Source organism: Gopherus evgoodei, chromosome 6 (genome assembly GCF_007399415.2).
Source record: "Gopherus evgoodei ecotype Sinaloan lineage chromosome 6, rGopEvg1_v1.p, whole genome shotgun sequence".
Lineage (NCBI taxonomy): Eukaryota > Metazoa > Chordata > Testudines > Testudinidae > Gopherus > Gopherus evgoodei.
The window spans coordinates 121,130,450-121,155,944 of NC_044327.1; positions in this window are offsets into that span (position 1 = coordinate 121,130,450).

The window sequence follows — 25,495 nt, forward strand, 5'->3', positions numbered from 1 at the left end:
TTTAATTCTAAGCACTAGGGCGGGGGTTGGGGGGAGGGGAGTGCAGCTAGGCATGGGCATCCCTTAAACTGGGAACCACTGAGCTGGCCTTAACTGGAAATGATCTGATTCAGCAGGGTCCCCCCAGACTGGGTAGTTCCATTAAAGGGCACCCATTGTGACAGGCTCATACCAACAATGTGGTTTCAGTTCTATGGGTACATTGCCATTTTGGAGGAATTCCATGAGCCTGGATTGTACAGAATGGAATTGGGCCAACAACAAAAATGTTTTTTTAAATTTTGACCCTCTGATCACAAACCTCATTCCCCTCTGACATTTAAGAGCTCCAATTTCAGGACCCCATATGTTGAAATTGGATCAACAAGAACATTTTGATTCTTCAACCTCAGACTTCTCTGAAGGAGGTTCAAATCCACGTAGAAGGCATGAAAATCTCTCACGTGGCACCTGTATGCGCTCCCTGGATTGGAACTAGCCATAAAGGTTGGGATGAATGGGTAAGAATGCGGCAAGGGGCCAACAATGTAAATAGAGTAAAAAGGGAAATAAATGATTGGATTGCATCTGTAGGAACAGGAATCTCTTTAGTTAATGCCGCAAACAGAAAAGTTCTGCCTATTAAACTATCATGTGCCACCAAAAATATAGAAAAGATGAAAACACCATTAACAGCATCTTTGAAACAGTTAAGTAAGGAACAGCAGTTAATGAGTCTTTTCTACCCAAGAAATACCTTATTAACTTTTTTTAATGTCTGGTGTACAGTCCCTCCAGAATAATATCTCAGTGACTTCAGCATGTGAGCAAACTCAGGCTCTCACCCTGAGATATAATTTGGCAAACCATAGCAGGGACAAATTCCCAGGGAGCCAATCAACTTGATTGGGCCCCATGTAATGGAGAAAAAATTAGTCCTCTGTCCCTGGTGAAGACTAGTTAATGCTTTGTACAATCAACACCAGCAAAGCTTGCAGTTATTCCTGATAACTGTGGCAGGCAAAGAAATTAGAGTAATCCACCCAATAATCCCACTGGGATTACAGATTAAAAACTCAGTAATGTACTCCAGAGATTGTAACACTTGGGGCTGTCAGAAAGATAATGTGTGGAATATAGAAATGTAAAGGGGTGTAGGAGAAAAGAAGGTTTGGGGCTATATCTGTGAAGACCAAGCATCGGAGGAACACGATGAATGCTGCTTTCCACAAACTGGGAATAAATCCTCTTTTCCTGGATAACATCAAAGGAACAGTGAGTCTGTTTCAGAGTGGTAGCCATGTTACTCTGTATCAGCAAAAAGAACAGGAGTACTTGTGGCACCTTAGAGACTAATAAATTTATTTGAGCAAATTTATTTTAGTCTCTGTCAAGTATCAGAGGGGTAGCCATGTTAGTCTGGATCTGTAAAAGCATGCATCTGACGCAGTGGGTATTCACCGACGAAAGCTCATGCTCCAAAACGTCTGTTAGTCTATAAGGTGCCACCGGATTCTTTGCTGCTCTTAGTCTCTATGGGGTGTGTGTGTAAAAATGAGATGAAGTATTGTATTTAATTAACATTGGATTCAACCCATGATGCCTTACGTTAATCGCTGTTTCTGTAATGTGACCACTATTGTTAGTTGTAATATTAAGTTTATAGTGCCTATATGGACTGTGTAACATTTGAAAGCCTATCCTGAGCTTTACAAGGAAATTTTCCCCCATTTCACTGGGAATGGGCCTTACTGCCATTAAGGGACTATTAACTCATCCTGCCTTACAAACTGAGCTGCAGAAGCTCCAAACTTTGGGGGAGAATGGCAAACTCGAGATTCAACACCACAACCAGGAGATATCTAGGCTAGCAGCTACAGTTAAACACAGGCCACCACTCCTGGTGGGAGACTTTGCTTGGCTGAAGCCCCAGTGCAACAGGTCTTTTAAATATCATGCTTCACCCCATTGTGGTGGTCATCAGTTTCCAAATTATACTACTAATTGATCTGGTTCTACTGGTTTGCTGGATCCAGCAGCTGCAGTGGATTGAAAATCTGACCCAGTACTACTGAGTAAGGATGTGATGGATACTTGCTCAGCTCAGGCACCCTATCAACAGCAGAGACATGTTACCTGTCAGCTCTGTGTTCTTGGGGAACCAGGATGCAGTATCCAACCTGTCTGACTCATGAAGGACCCACACACACACCTGCCAGGCTCTGCTTGTACCAAAGCCGATCAGAAGAAAAACTTATAAAAAGGCAGTGGAAGACCCACCTAAACCCCTCCGGACAAGAGTGACAGGATTAAGGAAACTCCCTTAGCCTCATTTGCATCAAAGATGGGACAGAGAGGCATCTGTATTAGCATACCAACAGAAATTCCAAGGCAAGAACTGCATGGAACTCTGGGACCAAAAAAGCAGGGAAACACTGCATGATGGGTAATCTCTGCTCCAGGAACCTGCATGGGACATATCCAAAGCTTCTTTCCCCAGGGCATCTTGGGAGGGGAAGCGTCGTGCAGCTGTGGCTGGCCTGGGGCTCCTCCAGGCAGGTGGCGGGTGGGTATTGTGGCTTTGGCTGGACTGAGACCCCTCTCAGTGGGTGAAGGGTGATTGGGCTGCCAGCCAGCCAGCCCTGGGCTCTTCTTGGGGCTACTGCTGAGGGGAGAGGGGATGCAGGAGGAAGGGGCAGAGCTGGGGCCTCCGCTCGCCTCCCATGCCATAAACTAAAGGGGGAGGTGTCCTGGCTATAAGTGCAGGAGCTGTCAGAGGTTTGTGGCTCTGCATTGCAGTGTGAGAGGGACACCCCGGATTGGTGGCACAGAGGGCTCAGCAGTCCCACAGACTAGATTTCACTGCAGAGACCCCATCACAGGCTGGTAGTGGGATATGGAACCTTTTTGTCTGTTGGATTCCAATCCAGATGGTAACTAAAAGTTAGTATTTATACTGCACTAGTTCCCAAAGGTCCTAGTCCTGATCAGGACCCCATTATCAAAGGCACCATACAAATAGGAATATATTAAATTCAGCCTCTGATACCTGCATTAAAGAGAATCCTGTGCTCTGCATTCTGCAAGAGGTCAGCCTAGATGATCATAATGATCCTTTTTGGACTTAAAGTCTATGGGGCTGAGTCTCATTTACACTGAGGCCCCTTTATATTGCAACATAAAGGGGACTTAATGTAAATGGAAATCCCATATAAAACCGTGGTTTTTGTTCTGTTTGTATTGCACCCAGCAAAATGGGGGTCATGATCCATAACTAGGGCTACAGTAATACAAATACTGAATAAATACTAAATGAGAATCAATGAATCTATAGTTCTTTCCCTGTTGAATTTGCAATCTAATTTGAAACAAATGTAGAAAAGAAAGTGTAATAAATAGTAGAATGAGGGCAATATTAGTAAGATTGTGCTGTCACATAAATTTGCTATGTGAACAGCCTCTAAATAGTCGATTATTTCCAACTGTTCTACGGTTAAGCTGCCGCCATACTTTGGTGGCCAAGGTGAAGTAAGCCTTAACTCAGTTCCGCTGGATAGGATACAAAAACACATTGCGAAAACCAATGCTGCAATGCAGATGGATGCTCCAATGTCCACAATTATGAATCTAGCCTAAACAGTTATCCCCCCCCCACACACACACACACTGCATCACAAACCACAATTTCTAACGGTTTCTATATATTCTTGTGACATGCAGGAGATGAGCTTTGTCTCTGATGCAAGCCTGCAAAAGTGCTGCTGAACTAGTGAGCAGTGTTGCCTTATTCACAGAGGCAAAGGTTTGAGAGTTTTCCACAGTAGATCAGAGCTATTGTAATTCTTGAATTATACTCATTCTGAACACTTCTCAGATTTATTTTCATTCTCAGTGGGGCTGAAATCTTGGGGCTACTCATAACTGATTATCTGGATTGTTAACAGCGTCTTATTACTGAGGATCTCAGCAAATAATTTTCTAGCCCTTTTCTATATGAAGAGCCTAGAAAATTTAACTAGTATAAACCAATCACTACCATTGAGAGCAGAGGGGCTCTACTTCTGAACAGGACTCAGCGGCAGGGAGGATCTGAACATCCTGGCTACACACACAATTTTTATGTAAAATGGCTTGACCAGGGCTCTCCTTACCCATAGGCAAAGTAGGCAGCTGTGTAGGGCAGCGGGAAATTTGGGGCACCATATTTCCTGGTGCCCTGCGCAGCTGCGTGCTGCTCCAGCTCTTCCTCAGGCCCGCTCCCACTCCCCTGACTATTGCAGCCAGGCCCGACTCTGCACTCACCACATAAGTGGAGCAACCCGACCCCAGCCTGCTCCGCTCCCCTGGCTCACAGCTGTGGGTCAGCCCACTCCTCCCTCGTGGAGGCCTGGGAGGCTGCGTAGGGCACCAAAATACCTAGGAACGGCCCTGAGCTTGGCTAGGTTTGGATGCATGTCAGTCAGTCTTGTGCAAGGTGTTGTGATACTAGTAGACAGGAATCTATACTGGGGAAAAGGAGACTGAATACCCCATCCCCATTTTGCAGTTCCCACCCCACAACACTAAAGCAGTGTTTGTCTGAGGAAATATTCAGTCCTCTGTGGGACTGGGTCACCTATATCTCATTAAAATTGCAGCAGAATTATGTAGATAGAATATAATTACCCCAGTTGGAATTTGGCCAGCGCACCAGGATTGTTAACACACTCGCCTTAGTGGGGCTCGCCATAGAACCTTTAATTATCACAAATGATCAGGGCTTCAGTTTTATGGTGACCTTAAAAGGCAGCCTCTCCAGCAGCCTGACTTTCCATGTTGGGGGCTGGCCATGAAGGGCCTGATCCAATTCCCATTAAAGTCAATGGCATTCTTTCTATTCACTCTAACAGGAGTCAGAGGAGTCAGAGTCAGCACTAATACTTGGACAGAGCTGGCCAAGGAACAACTTTTCTCATCTAAAGAAAAATGTTCTGTTCCACATTGGGATGAAAGAGACCTTATCCCGGAAAACCAGCCCCACAATGCCCAGTGGCTCTATGGTTAGGGCAGACACCTGGGAAGGGGGTGAGGTTCAAGTCACTGATCTGCCTGATTATAGGACAGGGACTCAAACCTGCTTCTGCTACATCACAGATGTGTGCCCTGACCACTGGGCTTCAGGTTATTCTAGGGTGCAACTCTTAGTCTCTTGTGTTGGAGCTGTTCCACTTTGTATCAATAACTAAATATTCCCTGGGCTGGAGTGAGAGGCTGGTTCTATAGACAGCAGAACATGTCTCTTGATGCATGCAAGAGAGACCCAGGAATTCCTAGCTCCCTCACCTTTGTTCAGGCCACAAGATAATACCTTGCCCTTATTCACATTAAAATGGTGTATCTCCGTTGTTTCTCAAAGTACAAAAGGGGTTGGGGTAGGAAAACGTGCTGCTGTAACATCTCCAAAGCTGCTGTGACCAGGGTTATCCCTATCGGGGGCCGGGGCCCAGGACAAATCAGCCTGTATGCCCCCCCCCTTATCATTTTTAATACAGGTGGAATCTGGTTGCAGTGAAACTTCAAGGGCAGCTGCAAGTTAAATATTGATAGCACCCAGCTGTATCATTATAATGTATTTATATTATATTGCAGTTCTTATGTATAATTATAATGAAGTTCATGTAATTAAAAAAAACTTGTCGTGAGGCAGTTCCACCCCTGGACTGAGCTGTGCGTGGACTGTCTAGCTCAGGGCCAGTGTCTGAGCCACTCTGCACCCCCGCAGGGAGCTCATGGGCCAGGGCCTGGGGGGCCAGACCAGTCCCCTGCCCTGCACAGAAATAACTAGCCACGGGCTGGGCCATGGACCCTGGGAGGACAGTACTGACTCCCACAAGATGGGTCTGGGAGGTCCCGGCCCATGGGATGCCCCAGCCTGGCTGTGCTTCCCCATCCCTGCACTCCCCTCCCCCTGCCCCCTGCACTCCCGGCACCATCTCCTGCTTCTGATCCCATCTCTGGGGCCCATGCAGGTACAATTGCCGCCGCCACCACCAGCGCTGTCCTGAGAACCTGAGAACCACTGCCAGGATCCCCCACAGATCACTGGGATCCCTCAGCCCCGATTGGCCCCCAAGATCCCTGAATCCCCTGAGCAACAGACATGTGCACTGTGATGGGTGCATGCGAAGTACTGCATCTGACACTGTGCTGTCGAAGTGCGGGGCCCCCCCAAAGTGCAGGCCCCAGAGTGGTCACCCTGATTTGCCCTACTCAAGGGACGGCTCTGGCTGTGACACTTTCAGTTTGGGATGGTTCAAGGAATTTCAAGGATTCATGTGGAGCGACTCTGATAGAAACAAATGATTACATAAGAGAGGCCTCCTTCTTCTTAGAGCACCCCCTTTCCCGGGGGCGTTTCCTCTTCCTCATTGCCCATTTCTCTAACCAGTGGGTTTTCTTCTTTCTCAAGCGAGCAGACAAGGGTTGTTTTTCTAAAGACATTTTTACTTCCCTTATCTCTCTAATGATCCCTACCGAAAGCCCTTTCACGCAGTCACACTATTGCTCTAAAATCTTTACTTTTAAGGCACAACTCTTTAACTCCTTATTCCATGGTCCTACAGTTATTCTAAGCACGATTCTTAACTTAAACATTACAGGATGTTACCAAATATTCTATGAGAGAGGGACCTCACTAAAGGAGCTTAGTCTGAAAAAGGAAGAGAGAGCTTGTGCAGGTCTGTGCCTTGGTTTCCCCACTCTGCAGCAACTACTCAACAAGTACCAAGTGATTAGGATCAGGTGCTGCCTGTATTCCTCCACCAATCTGTGACCCGATTTATCTGTTACTTTGGGATATGCTCATTTATGAGGGTTACTCTTCTGGGGGCAGGGGAGGTTCTGTAACTCTATCAATGTACTGCTTGTATCACTTGAGCTCTGTATGAGAACACTACTTCTCCCTTCTGAAAGTTCCTTCCCAATGGAGCTATCCTGCAGGACCTAGGTTCTCCAGGGCTGGGTTCTTCCAGCTCTAGAAAAAAAAACCACACACACCCCATCTGAGGGGACCGAGTTAATCAGCACTCTCAAGCTGACCCTTTATATGTCCCTGGACTCATGATACAATATGATGATGAAACTACTCATGATACGTAAGTCTAAAGCAAACCGCAAAGAGTTACAAAGGGACCTCATAAAACTGGGTGATTGGGCAACAAAATGGCAGATGAAATTCAATGTTGATAAATGTAAAGTAATGCATATTAGAAAACATGACCCCAGCTGTACATATAAAACAATGAGATCTAAGACAGCTGTTACCACTCAGGAAAGAGATCTTGGAGTCAGTGTGGATAGTCTCTGAAAACATCCACTCAGTGTGCAGTGGCAGTCAAAAAAGCAAACTGTTGGGAATCATGTGGAAAGGGTTAAATAATAAGACAGAAAATATCATATTGCCTCTGTATAAATCCACTGTATGCCCACATCTTGAATACTGCATGCAGATGTGATCACCCCAGCTCAAAAAAGATGCATTAGAATTGGAAAAGGTACAGAAAAGGGCAACAAAAATTATTAGGGATATGGAACAGATTCCATATGAGGAGAGCTTAATAACACTAGGACTTTTCAGCTTGGAAAAATGGCATCTAAGGGGGGATATAATAGAATCATAGGGTTGGATGGAACCTCAGGAGGTCATCTAGTCCAACCCCCTGCTCAAAGCAGGACCAATCCCCAGATTTTTACCCCAGCTCCCCAAACAACTCCCTCAAGGATTGAGCTCACAACCCTGGGTTTAGCAGGCTAATGATCAAACCACTGAGCTATCCCTCCCACTCATAGAGGTTTATAAAATCATGACTGATGTGGAGAAAGTAAATAAGGAAGTGTCATTTACTTCTCCTCATGACTAGGGGTCACCAAATGAAATGAAATGATTAGACAGCAGGTTTAAAACAAACAAAAGGAAGTATTTCTTCACACAATGCACGGTCAACCTGTAGAATTCTTTGCCAGAGGATGTTGTAAAGGCAAAGACTATAACAGGGTTCAAAAAAGAACTAGATAAGTTCATGGAGGATATGTCCATCAATGGCTATTAGCCAGGATGGGCAGGGATGGTGTCTGTAGCCTTTATTTGCCAGAAGCTGGGAATGGGCAACAGGGGATGGATCACTTGATGATTACCTGTTCTGTTCATTCCCTCTGAAGCACCTGGCATTGGCCACTGTCAGAAGACAGGATACTGGGCTAGACAGACCTTTGGTCTGACCAAGTATGCCTGTTCTTATGGTCACACTTAAAATCTCTCCACTCATGTATGAAGTGCAAATCTCACTCAGAACAATGCATTTTACCCTGCTCGATGTGCCACTGTGACAGGGTCCTGGAGATGAAACATGGACTGTGGGACTGCTGAGAGCTCTCTGTCACCCTAACCTGGGGTTTCCCTCTCACATTGTGATGCTGTGTCAAGCCACAAACCTCTGACAGGTCCTGCACTTACATAGACATCCACAGGCAGGGACACACCTAAGTGAGTTACATGAATGATTTCTCAGGCACTCATGAACCATCAGTAGGGAGGCTCCAACCAATTCCCCTCCAGATCCCCAGCCTCGCACCCCCAAACTGTACCAGCTTGCACTTGTTAGAAGCCTGACCACTGTAAGTTCATTAAGTTTGCCACTGCCTCAGTGTGGAATGGACACACACCAGCCTTTGTAAACTGAGCTGAGATTTCCCAAGCACTTCAACCAAAACACACTGTTTTAGGTAAAATATAAAACAGGCTTATTAACTACAGAAATATAGGTTTTAAGTAATTATAAGTAGAAAGCGCAGAGATCAAAGTTGGTTACTTAAGAAATATATACTTAAGAAAAATAAATTTGCAGCCTAAGTGCTACAAACTAAACAAGATTTGAATCAAGCAGTGTCTCACCCTGATAAATGGCACAAACAGGCCACGGATCCTCAGTATACAGGCTGGAACTGCCTTCCAACAGGGACCACTCTTCCCCACATCAAAGTCTTTGTCCTCGAGACGTTTCTTCCGAGTGTTGAGTTGGGGAAGGAGAGAGGCCAAGTGATGATGTCACTTCCTCTCTTTCATATGTTCTTCCAGCTTGCTGGAAAGATCTTTTGCTGTGAAGTGGGGATCAGTCAGTCCCCATTGGTCAAGCAGTCTCCACTGTGTACATGTTCCCCCAGAGAAGTCTCAGGGATGGTGCATGGGAGAGTAGATTCCCTTTATTGGGCCATTAACCCTGTCTGGCTACTCCACTGCTGTATCTGAAGGGCTGGTTGTGAGTGTTCCCAGCCTCACAATATATTTCAGTAACACATTCAGCAATACTTCATAAATTCACATATGATGATAGCACATAAAATTCAACAGGATAATAGTGTTCAACAGATCAAGATTTCAAAAATAATACCCTACAAAGTATACTTTGTACAAAACATATCATAATCATATAACAGGGGTGAATGTGGGGGTTTCAGGGTGCTACTCTGAGGTTCAGAGTGCCACACAGTCCCCTCAGTAATTCAGCTCCCTCTTAAGAATGTAATTAAGTGCAGAAGAATCTCTGGGATTTTTTTCTTTCCAAAGTTTTTCATTGATTAGTGGAGTGAAGGTTTAGAGTTTATATGCTTCTAATTCTTTAAAAATACCCAATTATGAAATCTTCCTTTCAAAAGACTTTGCGTAGATGGATTATTTCTAACTAATCAGCTTTTATTGTGTGTTTGTACTGAGATGAAGTGTTTTCGGATATAAACTTCTGCATGCAATTTTAGAGAAGACAGTTGACTAATGAACAGTACAGTACTTAGGGGGATTTCTTGAGAATCATCTGTAACACCAGAACACTCAAGATGAGCTGGTGAGCTTTCTCATTTCTCTAAATAGCACTTGGTTCAGGGAATTTGATATGCTGCCAATGATGTGTAGAGGAAAATCCCATCATACTCTTTTGCTAGCAAAACTGAAACATTTGCTGAGTCCTGATCCAGTGGTTACATGATTGCAATTTTGGTACAAGTTTAGGTAGGATTGGTGGCTGTGGAGGCCACTATATTAGCAACATGAAACAAAATCTTTAATTTGCCTCTAATGTGTTCAAGAAACATTTTTGAGAAATTAACTAACATGGATGGTGTTTTGTTCTTTTGATTAAAGATTATTATTGATTTCCTGCAGCACTGCCAACCCCAAACATGCAAAAATCACAAAACCTGGATAGTGGATCCAAATTACCCCAGAGTTCAGAAGTGTTTTGGATTGGGTTTTTGGCTTGGGCCCATCTCAAAAAGAATCAGTTAAGCTTTTAATATCTGAACAGACAGAACTTTTTAGGCCCAGGAACTTTCTGTGAGCATGAGATTTTTATTTGGTCTAAGTATCTATTGGACACATTTTATACTTATCGCAAGGTCTCTATTTCGTCACAACATTTCCTATCTGTAATGACTCTTCATTGTTCTCTGTCTCCTCTTCAGACACGCCCAGCTGCTGCAAAACTGGCAAGGAGCCTTAAAGGTAAGCTTTAACCATGGCTTCGGTCTTCCTCATCTTGTAAACTGAATTCTGTTCCAGCTCCAAGCTAAAGTTAATGCTCGTTTGGAAGGATTTCCAACAAAGGCTCTTATAATAATAGAATATCAGGGTTGGAAGGGACCTCAGGAGGTCATCTAGTCCAATCCCCCGCTCAAAGCAGGACCAATTCCCAACTAAATCATCCCAGCCAGGGCTTCATCAAGCCTGACCTCTTTTTGCTGTTTGTCTCTGTTATAATCAACTACTATGCACACAAACCTAAGAACAGCTAAATTAATTCTGATGGAAGAAAACAATTCACCCCAAATGTTTGCCTTAAACTAGGCCAAAACTCTCTTTTGAAGTTCACAACACTCTAGGGTTTTTGTTTGTTTGTTTTTTTAAATATTGTTCACTTTCCCCACACATCTGCATTTCCAAATTTTAGCTGGAACAGAGAGAGGAGACGCTGAAGTGCCAGGAGAAAGGCTCTTGTCATGGTCTTTCCAGCCTAATAAGGAAGCCTATTCTTGCAAGATTTCCATCTTTCTCCAAAGACAAAGGTAAAGCTAACCTTTAAGACTAGTTGTCAGCTTTTACATATGGGCATGAACCCAATCCTTGGATCTGAACACCTCCAGAATTTACCTGAAGTTTGAATCTAGAAATTCTCTTCCTTTTCTGTCTTGTAGGAATGTTATAATTCAGAACTATCAACATTATCAGCCTCAAGTATTCAAGATTCAGGAGACAGGCTCCCCCCAAAACCTAAGACTAATTTAAAATCATGAGATTTTTTAAAAAAATAATACACTTTGGGGATTCTTTTATTTTCCTTTTGGTTTTCAAGCCTTTAGCGTGCACATGTATTACGTCTGCACATTTTTCTCATCGTACTTTTTAGAAAATGAAAGCTGAGATTGTCTTGTAATCATAGTTCTAGAGGCTTCAAAGAAAAACACCAAATATCATGACACTCCCAATACAAGGATAAGAGTTGACAATGCTGAATTAGGGTTAGTCTGCTGGGGTTTAATTTCATCGCCCGTCATGAAAATTACCAATGCTTCCACTTGAATTGTAGGGCTCAGCTTGGGCGTATTTCCAGCACTTGTTAACACCATTAGACTAAACAGTGTACACAGCATTTATGGAGCGGAAGCTTTTTTGCCTGCTTCAGATGTTTCCTTGCTTCACATGTTGCTTGACTCCTGCTGGCTTATTGTACGTCTCCTTTTTTGTTTCTGCCCTATGCAGAGCTAATACTGTACTCGTGATTTTCAGGTCATAAAGACAGGACAGAGTTGTGTCTGTTCCATGTGGAATTAAGTTCTCCCTAAAGGCCCAGGCCCTACAGGCTAAAACACAGTAGGGGAAATCAACAGTAGTAAATCCAGTGGCTATTTTGTACCTCTTTTGTTTCAGAAACAGAAAGCCCTTTGATTTTTCAGTACATTTTGTTGAGCCTTTGACTGCCAGTGTCCAAAACTATTATTAAGAATACTCTTTAACTCCCCTAGCATATTTCAGATGTGCACATGTAAGAAGCACTCTTTAAAATTATGCTGGTGCTTAAATCTTGATTATTGAATATCTTGTCATATCAGTTCCCCTCCACCCACAGTGCCATACATTTCTCTTACAACTATCTTTGTGTCATTTAAAACCAGGGCTATTCAGGTCTAAAATTTTGTTTTGGGCTCCTGTCTGAATACCCTGCAGTCCAGCACCAAAATATGATGTACAGCTTAAGTACAAAAATGTAATGAGAAAACCAGCTAGCAAGAAAAAGGGTCTAGGGCTTTCAGTACTTTTTACAGCGACATATGATGAATTACTTGTATTTTGGTAACACCTAGGAGGTCAAAGTCCTGGACCAGGACCCCCATTGTGCTAGGTGCTGTACAAACACAGAACAAAAAGATGGCCTCTGCTCCAAGGGGAACTTACAGTTTAAGCATGAGACAAGGGAAACAAGTGGCTACGCACAGGGAAACAAGGAAGTAATAGTAGTCAGCATGATGAAGCTCTTTAACGATTGTCAAGCTTTTTGTATGTGTGTTGATACTATTATAACCCCTATGTAGAACTGGGATTTTTTGGTGAATGTATGGTACTTTAACAATGCTGGCTGGGTAGCAATGCAATAAATGAAAGTTCTGTCAATCACTGAGCTGCCTTAACAACTTTATGGATAAAGCCAGCATAGAATGTGACACCCTTTGTTAGATCAGAAGCTAATTTGCAACATACAAGCTTTCAGGCCAAAAAGGTCTGTATTTTGCAATTTCCTCTGGAGATGGAAGGAATGAATGTTCTTACAGAAATGCAGCCTGTCTATTAATATGCAGTGACTATGTACCAAGCTATTCATAAGCATGAGCAGACTGGAGAATGGAAAAGCCAATGTGCTGAGTAGAGCTGTGTGAATAAGAGATTTTTTGGTTCCCTGGCAATTTTGAAAAATTGGAAAAAAAATCAATTCAGGCTAGACAGAAAATGAAAATTTTCAAAACTTTCAGAAAATTGAAAAGCCGAATTTTTTTGACAAAATTAAAATGTTGCAGTTTGATTTTAAACATTTTTAAATTGTCAAAAAAATTAAAGGATATTTTGAAATGAAAATTCTTTCAAATCAAAAAATTGAAACCTTTTTGTTTAATAATGTTGAAACAAAAGCTAACATTATTCTTAAATTGTGTTTTTTTTAAACAAAACATTTGGTGAAACCAACTGAATTCACTAAATATTTCAGTGTCCCTTCTGCACTTTCTGCAAAATAAAAACAGTTTTGGACCAAAAACTTTGCAAAGCTCTAGTAATGAATAATTGCAGTCGTCATTATCTAGAATAAGTGTGCTACAATAAACGAGAGAAGGTGGGTGAGGTAATATCTTTTGAGATAAACTTCTGTTGGTGAAAGAGCATGCTTTTGAGCTTACACAGAGCTCTTGTGCAGCTCTGTGTAAGCTCAAAGGTGCTGCTGTGGGGAGAAAGAGCGGAGGAGAGTCCTCTGCTGTAGCCCCAGATTACCCTCCTGCACCCCAAATCCCTCATCCCCAGCCCCACCCCAGAGCCCACACCCCCAGCTGGAGCCCTCACACCCCTGTTCCCAACCCTTTGCCCCAGCCCTGAGCCCTCTCCTACACTCCGAACCCCTTGGCCTCACCCCCACCACATTAATTTTGTTATGTGCACCATGATGAAGGTGATGCATTATTCATCACCTCCATATTGGTGCACATAAAAAAATTAATTCTGCACATGGGTGGGAAAAATTAGAGGGAACCCTGTTCCTCACACACTTTATTTCTCTAATCCCAGACCAACACAGCTACAACACTGTACACTACATAGGTGAGTTAGCATGCTAACATTAAGCTGAATGAAATGTTCATAGTGTCTCTATATCAACAATGACTTAACAATTAAAAAGATGTAGCATAGAGAGGGATAAATAGAGAGAACTGAGAAAGAAACCAGGGTTGAAATTTTCCAAGCAGTGTAAAGGATTCAGACACTTATTTGCTGATAAAATTAATGGAAGATATATGCCTAAATGTCCTAGATTGTTTTGAAAATCTCAGTCCAGGTCTCTGATTCTTAAGAAGGGATTTACCGATGAGTAAATTATTCAGGAATAATATCAATTTATTGTTATAGCAGAGGTAGGCAACCCATGGCACACATGCCGAAGGCGGCATATGAGCTGATTTTCAGTGGCACTCACACTGCCTAGGTCCTGGCCGCCAATCTGGGGGCTCTGCATTTTAATTTAATTTTAAATGAAGCTTCTTAAACATTTTAAAAGCCTTATTTACTTTACATACAACAATAGTTTAGTTATATATTGTAGACTTGTAGAAAGAGACCTTCTAAAAACGTTAAAATGTATCACTGGCACACGAACCCTTAAATCAGAGTGAATAAATGAAGACTCGGCACACTGCTTCTGAAAGGTTGCCGACCCCTGGGTTTTAGTGTCTTCTGGTCATTTTTAAATGGGTAATGCTGTTTTCTAATACTTGCCTCTATTATGTCCTGCTCAGTGAGCAAAGTGTGATTTCTCAGTCTAGATGAAGGAAAACAAAGAGTCTTCATGAAAGAGAGCGTGCATGGTGACTCCCTTTGTAACACCCTGTCACAGAGATGGTGCCCAGGATGGCAGAGATTCCACTAGGTCCAATCCACAGAAAACAGAAGGACAAGACAGCTACATATTCTGTAAGATACGTCACTGTTCTCAGATCAGTCAGTCCCAAAGGTACAAGTTTTTCTCCTCTTTGGGAAAGGTATTAATGTACATGGTAGCCTGACTTTCAGGAAAGTCCTGTTCTCTCCTCTCCTGACATCTGTATGGCTTGCCAGATACACAGTATAAAAAGCCATGCAGCTACAGCATGCACTGTGACCATGTCCCTATTCTATTAAAGGTTCTTCATCAGTTTAATGATGTGGAAGGTGGAGGACAAGGCCTGATTACACAGGTAAATAGCCAGCATGGAAATATAACTGCCAAGGAATGGCTGCAACAGCAGCCTTCTGATAATTAGTGTACATGCATCTGTTCATGTTTGCTTTGGATACAAAACCAAGTGAGTGTTTACCTACTGTGTATTAAATGCTGTGCGTTCCCAAAAGATGCTCACTTGGCTGTGTCATAAACAGATAGCTAAGGGTTAATGTTCTTTTACCTGTAAAGGGGTAACACCAGTAACCTGAAACATCTGACCAGAGGACCAATCAGGAAACAAGACTTTTTCAAATCTGGGTGGAGGGAAGTTTTGGGTGTGAGTTCTTTGTTCTTTGTCTTGGGTCTGACCCTCTCGGCTCTGAGAGTGATTTTTCTATCTCCTGGCTTTCTAATCTTCTGTTTCCCAGTTGTAAGTACAAGGATAGTAAGACAATAGGTTTATATTGGTTTTTTTTGTATTTACATGTGTGTAGTTGCTGGAATGTGTTAAATTGTATTCTTTTTGGATAAGGCTGTTTATTCACGTTTTTTTCTTAAGCAATTGACCCTGTATATTTTCACCTTATACAGAGAGTATTTTTAATGTATTTTTCTTTCTTTTTATAAAGCTTTCTTTTTAAGACCTGTTGGAGTTTTTCTTTAGTGGGGACTCTAGGGAATTGAGTCTGCAGCTCACCAGGGAATTGGTGGAAGGAAGAAGTCAGGGGGAAAATCTCTTTGTGTTAGATTTACTAAGCCTGACTTTGCATACCCTCTGAGTGAGGGGAGGAGAGAGATTAGCTCTCTCGGTACTTGTCTTTCCAGGACTGGAAGCAGGGAATCTCCTAGGGTCGTCCAGGGAGGAGAGGAAGTAACCAGGAAACAAGGGGAGGGGGTTATTTCCCTTTGTTGTAGGACTCAAGGCATCTGAGTCTGGGGGTCCCCCAGGGAAGGTTTTGGGGAGACCACAGTGAGCTAGGCACTGTATAATTCCTGGCTGGTGGCAGCTTTACCAGGTCCAAGCTGGTAACTAAGCTTGGAGGTCTTCATGCTAACACCCATATTTTGGATGCTAATGTTCAGATCTGGGAAAAATGTTATGACAGGCTGGAAGTGCTGTGAAAGCTGAGCTTGTTTATAAGAAATTGTTGGAGTTTGCAACTAAAGTAAATCTGTACAGAATATCTCCATAGCCACAAAATGTTGACCCAACCAGCTTTTCGAAAAACAGGCTGTGTTGCTTGAGTGAACCACTTGTGCAATAAACTCAGAGTGAAATCATAGTCCCATGGACGTTGATGGGAGCTTTGCCATTGACTTCAAGAGAGAAAAAGAGGCCTGGGAGAGACCCTGCTGAAGCAGGGAACAGACAGGGAACCCTAAGGTCAGGGTGAAGAGGAAGAGCTATGTGGGAAGTGGCTCAGGGAACAGCAGCAGCAACGGAGTTAAAGGAAGCAGCATGTGGCTGTTATTTGTAGGGTCCCTGGGTTGGGACCTGGAGTAATGGATGTCCCTCACCAGCCACAGACAGAGTGGCCAAAGTCCCCAGAAGGGGACAAGTTTCTTGTAGAAGCCGAGCAAAGAACTAGAGTTTAAAAGGCTCTAAGATGGGCCTGAAGACCCAGCAGAGGGCCAACCATTGGTTGAGCTTTGCTACGCCAGGTAGGGGACTGAACTTAAAGGAATGACCTGGCTGAAGACCAGAGGCAATAAGAACTGATAAAGCAAGGAGTGTCCTGAGAGAAAGCCCTGGGGGCACTGTTCTATATCAGGGTAGGCATGGACATAAAGCTGGTCCAGAAGGAGCTGAGGACTGAGGCCAGAGACAGGGGTAAAGACTCTAATAAGGGCACATGGACAGGCCCTGTTGGACCCTTTACCCCAGAAGGGGTCCCTTCACGTGTTAGATTTTGTGTGACTTAGCTGGAGGGCTGGGCTACCGAAGACCCACCTGATGAGGTTAACAGCTGACAGGAGGAGCCAGGAGCAGAGAGAGAGAGAGAGTGCAGGTTGGCACCCAACCAAATGAGGCGCTCCCAGGAGATGAGTATCCCAGATCACAAGTGCCTTTGACCATTGAAGCATCCCCAAAACATTGATAAATTGCAAGAGCCTGATGCTTATTGAGTAATTGTCTTACGCTGGCATAACTCAATTACGGTCATGTGTGATCCGAATCAGGCCCCATATATCTGTCTCAAGGGGCCAACTCTTGCTCACCTTACGTTGACTTCAGTGTGTGAATGGGTTGAAGATCTCTGTCTAATCAAAACTAAGAGCTCAAAGGTGAAATGTTGATGGTGACATTAAGCCCCAGTTTTGGACTGGGGGCTGTCCCCTTACAGCTCCAAGGGGTTAAAGCCTTCATACAATCCTTAAAGATGGTGCAACCTATGCTTCCCTCTGCACATGGCCAACTTAACAGTCTAATGCAGGGGAGAAGTTTGTCCTGGCTCACCTCCTGTGCCCTTCCCCATTTGCACAGGCTATCAGCTGATACTACTATACAGTGATGGGTACCAATATAAAATCCTGGACAGCAGAATGCAGGCACAAGTCCTGCCGAGTTTTTTTACACTACCAGAGTCCCTTCACCCTCTGTTTCTCTCGTGCACCTAAACAAAGGCCAGGCAAAATCCGGAACCAAATGTTCATGTGACTAACATGTAAAGAGTGTGTATTCAGTTTCATCTTAAATTTTGTTTAGAAGCATCAAAAACTAGTAACCTAAGGATTAGGGGGTGTAGAGAAAACAGCTGGTCCTTCTTGCATTATAACTTCCTTTCTGAAAATTTCACCTCCAGCACTGTCCGTGTCTATAGAATATCAGGGTTGGAAAGGACCTCAGGAGATCATCTAGTTCAATCCCCTGCTCAAAGCAGGACCAACACCCACTAAATCATCCCAGCCCGGACTTTGTCAAGCCGAGCCTTTAAAACCTCTAAGAATGAGATTCCACCCCCTCCCTAGTAACCCATTCCAATGCTTCACCACCCTCCTAGTGAAATAGTGTTTCCTAATATCCAACCTAGACCTCCCCCTCTGCAACTTGAGACCATTGCTCCTTGTTCTGTCATCTGCCACCACTGAGAACAGCCGAGCTCCATCCTCTTTGGAACCCCCCTTTCAGATAATTGAAGGCTGCTATTAAATCCCCAGTCACTCTTCTCTTCTGTAGACTAAATAGATTCATAGATTCTAGGGTCAGAAGGGACCAATGTGATCATCTAGTCCGACCCCCTGCACAAAGCAGGCCACAGAACCCTACCCATCCACTTCTATAACAAACCCCTAACCTATGTCTGAGTTATTGAAGTCTTCAAATTGTGGTTTGAAGACCTCAAGCTGCAGAGAATCCACCAGCAAGTGACCCATGCCCCACGCTGCAGGGGAAGGCGAAAAACCTGCAGGGCCTCTGCCAATCTGCCCTGGAGGAAAATTCCTTCCCGACCCCAAATATGGCGATCAGCTAAACCCTGAGCATGTGGGCAAGACTCACCAGCCAGCACTCAGGAAAGAATTCTCTGCAGTAACTCCGATCCTATCCCATCCAACATCCCATCACCAACCAATGGGCATACTTATCTGGCGATAATCAAAGATCAATTGCCAAAATTAGGCTCTCCCATCATACCATCCCTTTCATAAACTTATCAAGCTTAATCTTAAAGCCAGATATGTCTTTTGCCTCCACTACTCCCCTTGGAAGGCTGTTCCAGAACTTCACTCCTCTAATGGTTAGAAACCTTCGTCTAATTTCAAGTCTAAACTTCCTAGTGTCCAGTTTATACCCATTCGTTCTTGTATCTACATTTGTACTAAGCTTAAATAATTCCTCTCTCTCCCTAATATTAATCCCTCTGATATATTTATAAAGAGCAAGCATATCCCCCCTCAGCCTTCTTTTGGCTAGACTAAACAAGCCAAGCTCTTTGAGTCTCCTGTCATATGACAGGTTTTCCATTCCTCAGATCATTCTAGCAGCCCGTCTCTGAACCTGTTGCAGTTTGAATTCATCCTTCTTAAACATGGGAGACCAGAACTGCACATAGTATTCCAGGTGGGATCTCACCAGCGCCTTATATAACGGCACTAACACCTCCTTATCTTTGCTGGAAATACCTCGCCTGATGCATCCTAAAACCGCATTAGCTTTTTTCACGGCCATATCACATTGGCGGCTCATAGTCATCCTGTGATCTACCAATACCCCAAGGTCCTTCTCCTCCTCTGTTGCTTCCAACTGATGCATCCCCAATCTATATCTAAAGTTCTTATTATTAATCTCTAAGTGCATGAGCTTGCACTTTTCACTATTAAATTTCATCCTATTACTATTACTCCAGCTTACAAGGTCATCCAGATCTTCCTGTATGATATCCCCCCTTCTCCGTGTTAGCAATACCCCCCAACTTTGTGTCAACCTCTCCTCGTAAGTCATGTGCCCCAGCCCCCTAATCATTTTTGTTGCTCTCCACTGGACTCTCTCCAATTTGTCCACATCCCTTCTGTATTGGGGGGCCCCAAACTAGATGCAATACTCCAGGTGTGGCCTCACCAGTGCCGAATAGAGGGGAATAATCACTTCCTTCTTTGCATTGCTTGGAACACAGACCAAGTAAACATCCAGGTGCTGCAAGGGATAATGGTGGTGATTCAGTAGGTAGAATCTTTCCTACTGAACCAATGTCCCTGGATAATGCTAGGGACCACTATGGTGCTGGAGGTGGCCTCTTCCAGGCAAGATACTAAACTATGTTCCTGTAACTTAAAATTGCACCTTAAGGGCAAGACAGTGCCTAGCCTTGGACAATGTGCATGTGGGTCTAGGGACAGTACAGATGTTACAAGGAATCTTCCTCCCTCCTAAGGCCTGTGTAGAGTGTGGTCCTGGAGCTCCCCTCCCTGAGAGGACACTGCAGGGCTTGCACTGCTGGCAGTAGCCTCTCCAAAGTAGGCATGGAGGGGTGAGGCTGTTTCATGCTCAATGCCTCATGGAGCTCCCCTGTGGCATTCTGCTTCCATGCTGCTGCCAACAGGAGCTGCTGTTTCAGGGACAGTAGAGCCCACGACACAATAAACACGTTTTGTCTTTGGGTGATATTCGCTGAGTGGTGCTAGGCTTCTCTGAGGCTGGGATTTTTAAAGAAACATCAGGAAGTTAGATGCCCAGCTTCCACTGAATTTCAGTGTTATTTGGGATTCCTAAGTCCTGTCAGTGCCTTTAAAAATCTCAGGCATATCCTGTACTTTACAGAGTGGAATGAATCTGTTCCTCTGGGTTTGTGCCTCGGAGGTTTGCAATGCTGGCTTTTATTTCAGTGTTTAAATCCAACCTAAAGACTTATCGGTTTAATGTGACTTATTCATAATTATTCAACATGCTAATTTTATGTAAATTAGTCTGGGATGCCTTGCATGAAGGGGGCAATACATGTGCCGTGGCCTGGACAGAGGAGGAAAGAATGCCACTAGAATAGGCATGAGGATGATTCTTAGTTATGAAAACAGCACATGATCAGGTGTCACTATTTGCCAAACAGAAATGTTTGTACGCCTCTTTGAGGAGTTCAGTTAAATAGACATTAACCTCTTTTATGCTTATCGGCTGCTTGACAAACATCTGCTTCACTCAGTGGTCTGCTATGTGATTTTTTTTTTTTCCAGTGTCACCTGTTTTCCCTAGGGTTTGACACAGCAGAATGAGTTAGATGTTAAAGACCAGGGGCCAAATTGTCTGTTGCCCTACAATGTGTACAGTCATTTGCACAAGTGCAAAGCCAATGTACATCATCATTCTGGATTTAGTAGTGTGGACCCCTACTCCACAGATCAGCAGCAGTGCCGTGAAGGCTGGCTCTGACCCAGTACCCCAGACTGGGTAGGAGATGAGCAGACCCGAGAAGCTGTCCTCACTACACACCATGAGAGTCCAGAAAGCTGGCAAGAACTTCTGCCTATAGTTCCTACTGCCAGCTGTCCTCACACTGAAGAATGGGCTTGCCACTCAAGAAGGAACTGCCCAGGCTGGAACATAGCAGACGGAGAGTCTGCACTCAAGGCTGGTGGACAGGCGCAGGCCACAGCTAGTTTGCATGCACCACATGTGAGAATCAGCCAGACCCCCAAAGAGAAGCAGAGCTGGCACTGGAGGGAAAGCTGGGCTGTTTGCTGATAAAGGTGTTGCAGTGATTTCTGAGTGAAGACTGTAGGAGATCCTTCTCCTGCCAAGGAAAGGGTGTGAGTTTGGAACTAACTACCAGCAAAGGGAGCCTCCAGCACAGCAGTTGGTTATGTCCATTTGCTGCTTGCTATGCACTGGCCTAAATGACTACCCTGGCGCAGGGTAACAGAGAATCTGGTGCCTGATATTCCAGCAGCTAGAAGGGCCTCTTCTACTACACCAGCCATCTTGAGGTCACTCAAGATCATTTCAGTACTAGTGCCACAGTAGCAGTTTTGGGGAATTTCCCATGAAGGTTTTTCCGGGAAGAGGGAGGGTTCTGGTTCTGCTTTACTAGCAAGTCCAATTGGTGCTTTCGCACTCTCTCTCTTTCCTCAGCTTTTTGGATTTTCAGCTTGAGGGCCTGCTGATGTCCTAACTCATCAGTTTCCTTCTGAGCTTTTTCTTTTTTCTTTATCTCCAGTTCTGTTAGCTCCAAGATTTGCTGATGTTCTCTCTCTTTTTTCTGCTGCCTCAGTCTGTACAGCTCCAACTTTGCAGCTGCATCACTTTTGCTCATCTTTCTGCTTTTACTGTCCCTACTTCTTGTTCCCAAAATAAGCAAACAGAGAAATAACAAACCTGTAACCTTCTCTTTGACTTCTCTCAGCCACCACAGAGAATGCTGAGAGGTAAATAGTGGTGTGCCCCGGGAGTCTATACTGGGACCAATATTATTCAACATATTCATAAATGATCTGGAAAAAGAGGTAAACAATGAGGTGGCAAAATTTGAAGATGATAAAAATTACTTGAGATAGTTAAGTCCAAAGCAGACCATGAACAGTTACAAAGGGACCTCACAAAACTGGGTGACTGGGCAACAAAATGTCAGATGAAATTCAGTGTTGATAAATGTAAAGTAATGCACATGGAAAAAATGATCTCAACTATACATATAAAATGTTGGGGACTAAATTAGCTGTTACCACTCAAGAAAGAGATCTTGAAGTCAGTGTGGATAGTCTCTGAAAACATCCACTCAACGTGCAGTGGCAGTCAAAAAAGCAAACAGAATGTTGGGAATCGTGTGGAAAGGGCTAAATAATAAGACAGAAAATATCATATTGCCTCTGTATAAATCCACCATAGCCCACATCTTGAATACTGCATGCAGATGTGGTCACCCCATCTCAAAAAAGATGTATTGGAATTGGGAACAGTACAGAAAAGGGCAACAAAAATGATTAGGGGTATGGAACAGATTCCATATGAGGAGAAGTTAATAAGACTAGGACTTTTCAGCTTGGAAAAGAGGCATCTAAAGGGGGATATGATAGATGTCTAGAAAATCATCACTGGTGTGGAGAAAGTAAATAAGGAAGTGTTATTTACTCCTTCTCGTAACTAGGGGTCACCAAATGAAATGAAATGATTAGACAGCAGGTTTAAAACAAACAAAAGTAAGTATTTCTTCACACAACGCATGGTCAATGAGTGGAACTCTTTGCCAGAGGATGTTGTGAAGGCCAAGACTATAACAGGGTTCAAAAAAGAACTAACTAAGTTAATGGAGCATATGTCCATCAATGACTGTTAGCCAGGATGGGCAGGAATGGGTGTCTGTAGCCTTTGTTTCCCAGAAGTTGGGAATGGGCAACAGGGGATGGATGACTTGATGATTACCTGTTCTGTTCATTTCCTCTGAAGCACGTGGCATTGGCCACTGTCAGAAGAGAGGATACTGGGCTAGACGGACCTTTGGTCTGACCCAGTATGCCTGTTCTTATATTCACACATAAAGTCTCAATTAAAATCTCTCCACCCATGTATGAAGTGCAAATCTCACTCAGAACAATGCATTTTACCCTGCTTGCTGTTCCACTGTGACAGGGTCCTGGAGATGAAACATGGACTGTGGGACCGCTGAGCTCTCTGTCACCCTAACCCTGGGGTTTCCCTCTCACATTGTGATGCTGTGTCAAGCCACAAACCTCTGACAGGTCCTGCACTTACATAGACATCCACAGGCAGGGACACACCTAAGTGAGTTACATGAATGATTTCCCAGGCACTCATGAACCATCAACAGGGAAGCTTCAGCCAATCCACCCCCAGATCCCCAGCCTTGCACCCCAAAACTGTACCAGCTTGCACTGGTCAGAAGCCTGACCAGTGTAAGTTCCTTAAGTTTGCCACTGCCTCAGTGTGGAATAGACACACACCAGCCTTTGTAAACTGAGCTGAGATTTCCCAAGCACTTCAACCAAAACACACTGTTTTAGGTCAAATATAAAGCAGGCTTGTTAACTACAGAAATATAGGTTTTAAGTGATTATAAGTAGAAAGTGCAGAGATCAGAGTTGGTTACTTAAGAAATATATACTTAAGAAAAATAAATTTGCAGCCTAAGTGCTACAAACTAAACAAGATTTGAATCAAGCAGTGTCTCACCCTGATAAATGGCACAAACAGGCCACAGATCCTCAGTATACAGGCTGGCACTGCCTTCCAACAGGGACCACTCTTCCCCACATCAAAGTCTTTGTCCTCGAGACGTTTCTTCCGAGTGTTGAGTTGGGGAAGGAGAGAGGCCAAGTGATGATGTCACTTCCTCTCTTTCATATGATCTTCCAGCTTGCTGGAAAGATCTTTTGCTGTGAAGTGGGGATCAGTCAGTCCCCATTGGTCAAGCAGTCTCCACTGTGTACATGTTCCCCCAGAGAAGTCTCAGGGATGGTGCATGGGAGAGTAGATTCCCTTTATTGGGCCATTAACCCTGTCTGGCTGCTCCATTGCTGTACTTGAAAGGTTGGTTGTGAGTGTTCCCAGCCTCACAATATATTTCAGTAACACATGCAGCAATACTTCATAAATTTGCATATAATGATAGCACATACAATCCAACAAGATATTAATGTTCAACAGATCAAGACTTCAAAAATAATATCCCACAAGGCATACTTTGTACAAAACATATCATAATTATATAACAGGGGTGAATGTGAGGATTCCAGGGTGCTATTCTGAGGTTCAGAGTGCCACACAGTCCCCTCAGTAATCCAGCTCCCTCTTAAGAATGTAATTAAGTGCAGAAGAATCTCTGGGATTTTTTCTTTCCAAAGTTATTCACTGATTAGAGGAGTGAAGGTTTAGAGTTTATATGTGTCTAAAAATATCCGACTATGAAATCTTCCTTTCAGTAAACTTTGCGTACATAGATTATTTCTGGCTAATCAGCATTTGTTGTATGTTTGTACTGAGATGAAGTGTTTTTGGATATAAACTTCTGCATGCAATTTAAGAGAAGACAGTTGACTAACAACATAAGGGGATTTCTTGAAAATCAGCTGTAACCCCAGAACATTCAGGATGACCTGGTGAGCTTTCTCATTTCTCTAAATAGCACTTGGTTCAGGGAATTTGATGTGCTGCCGTTGTATAGAGGAAAATCCCATCATACTCTTTTGCTAGAGAAACTGAAACATCTGCTGATTCCTGGTCCAGTGATTATATGATTGCAATTTTGGTACAAGGTTTAGGTAGGATTGGTAGTTGTGGAGGCCACTATATTAGCAACATGAAACAAAATCTTTAATTTGCCTCTAATGTGTTCAAGAAACATTTTTGAGAAATCAACTAACATGGATGGTGTTTTATTCTTTTGATTAAAGATTATTATTGATCTGCTGCAGCACTGCCAACCCCAAACATTCAAAAATCACAAAACCTGGATAGTGGATCCAAATTAACCCAGAGTTCAGAAGTGTTTTGGATTGGGTTTTTGGCTTGGGCCCATCTCAAAAAGAATCAGTTAAGCTTTTAATATCTGAACAGATAGAACTTTTTAGGCCCAGGAACTTTCTGTGAGCATGAGATTTTTATTTGGTCTAAGTATCTGTTGGACACATTTTATACTTATCGCAAGGTCTCTATTTTGTCACAACATTTCCTATCTGTAATGACTCTTCATTGTTCTCTGTCTCCTCTTCAGACATGCCCAGCTGCTGCAAAACTGGCAAGGAGCCTTAAATGTTAGCTTTAACCATGGCTTCGGTCTTCCTCATCTTGTAAACTGAATTCTGTTCCAGCTGCAAGCTAATGTAAATGCCCTTTTGGAAAGATTCCCAAGAGAGGCTCTGCTTGATGTTTGTTTCTGTTATAATCAGCTGCGATGCACATGAAGCTAAGAACAGCTAAATTAATTCTGATGGAGGAAAACTATTCACCCCAAATATTTGCCTTAAATTAGGCCAAAGCTCTCTTTTGAAGTTCACAACACTCTGGGGTTTTTGTTGTTTTTAAATATTGTTCACTTTCCCACACATCTTCATTTCCGAATTCTAGCTAGAGCAGAAAGAGGAGATAGGCT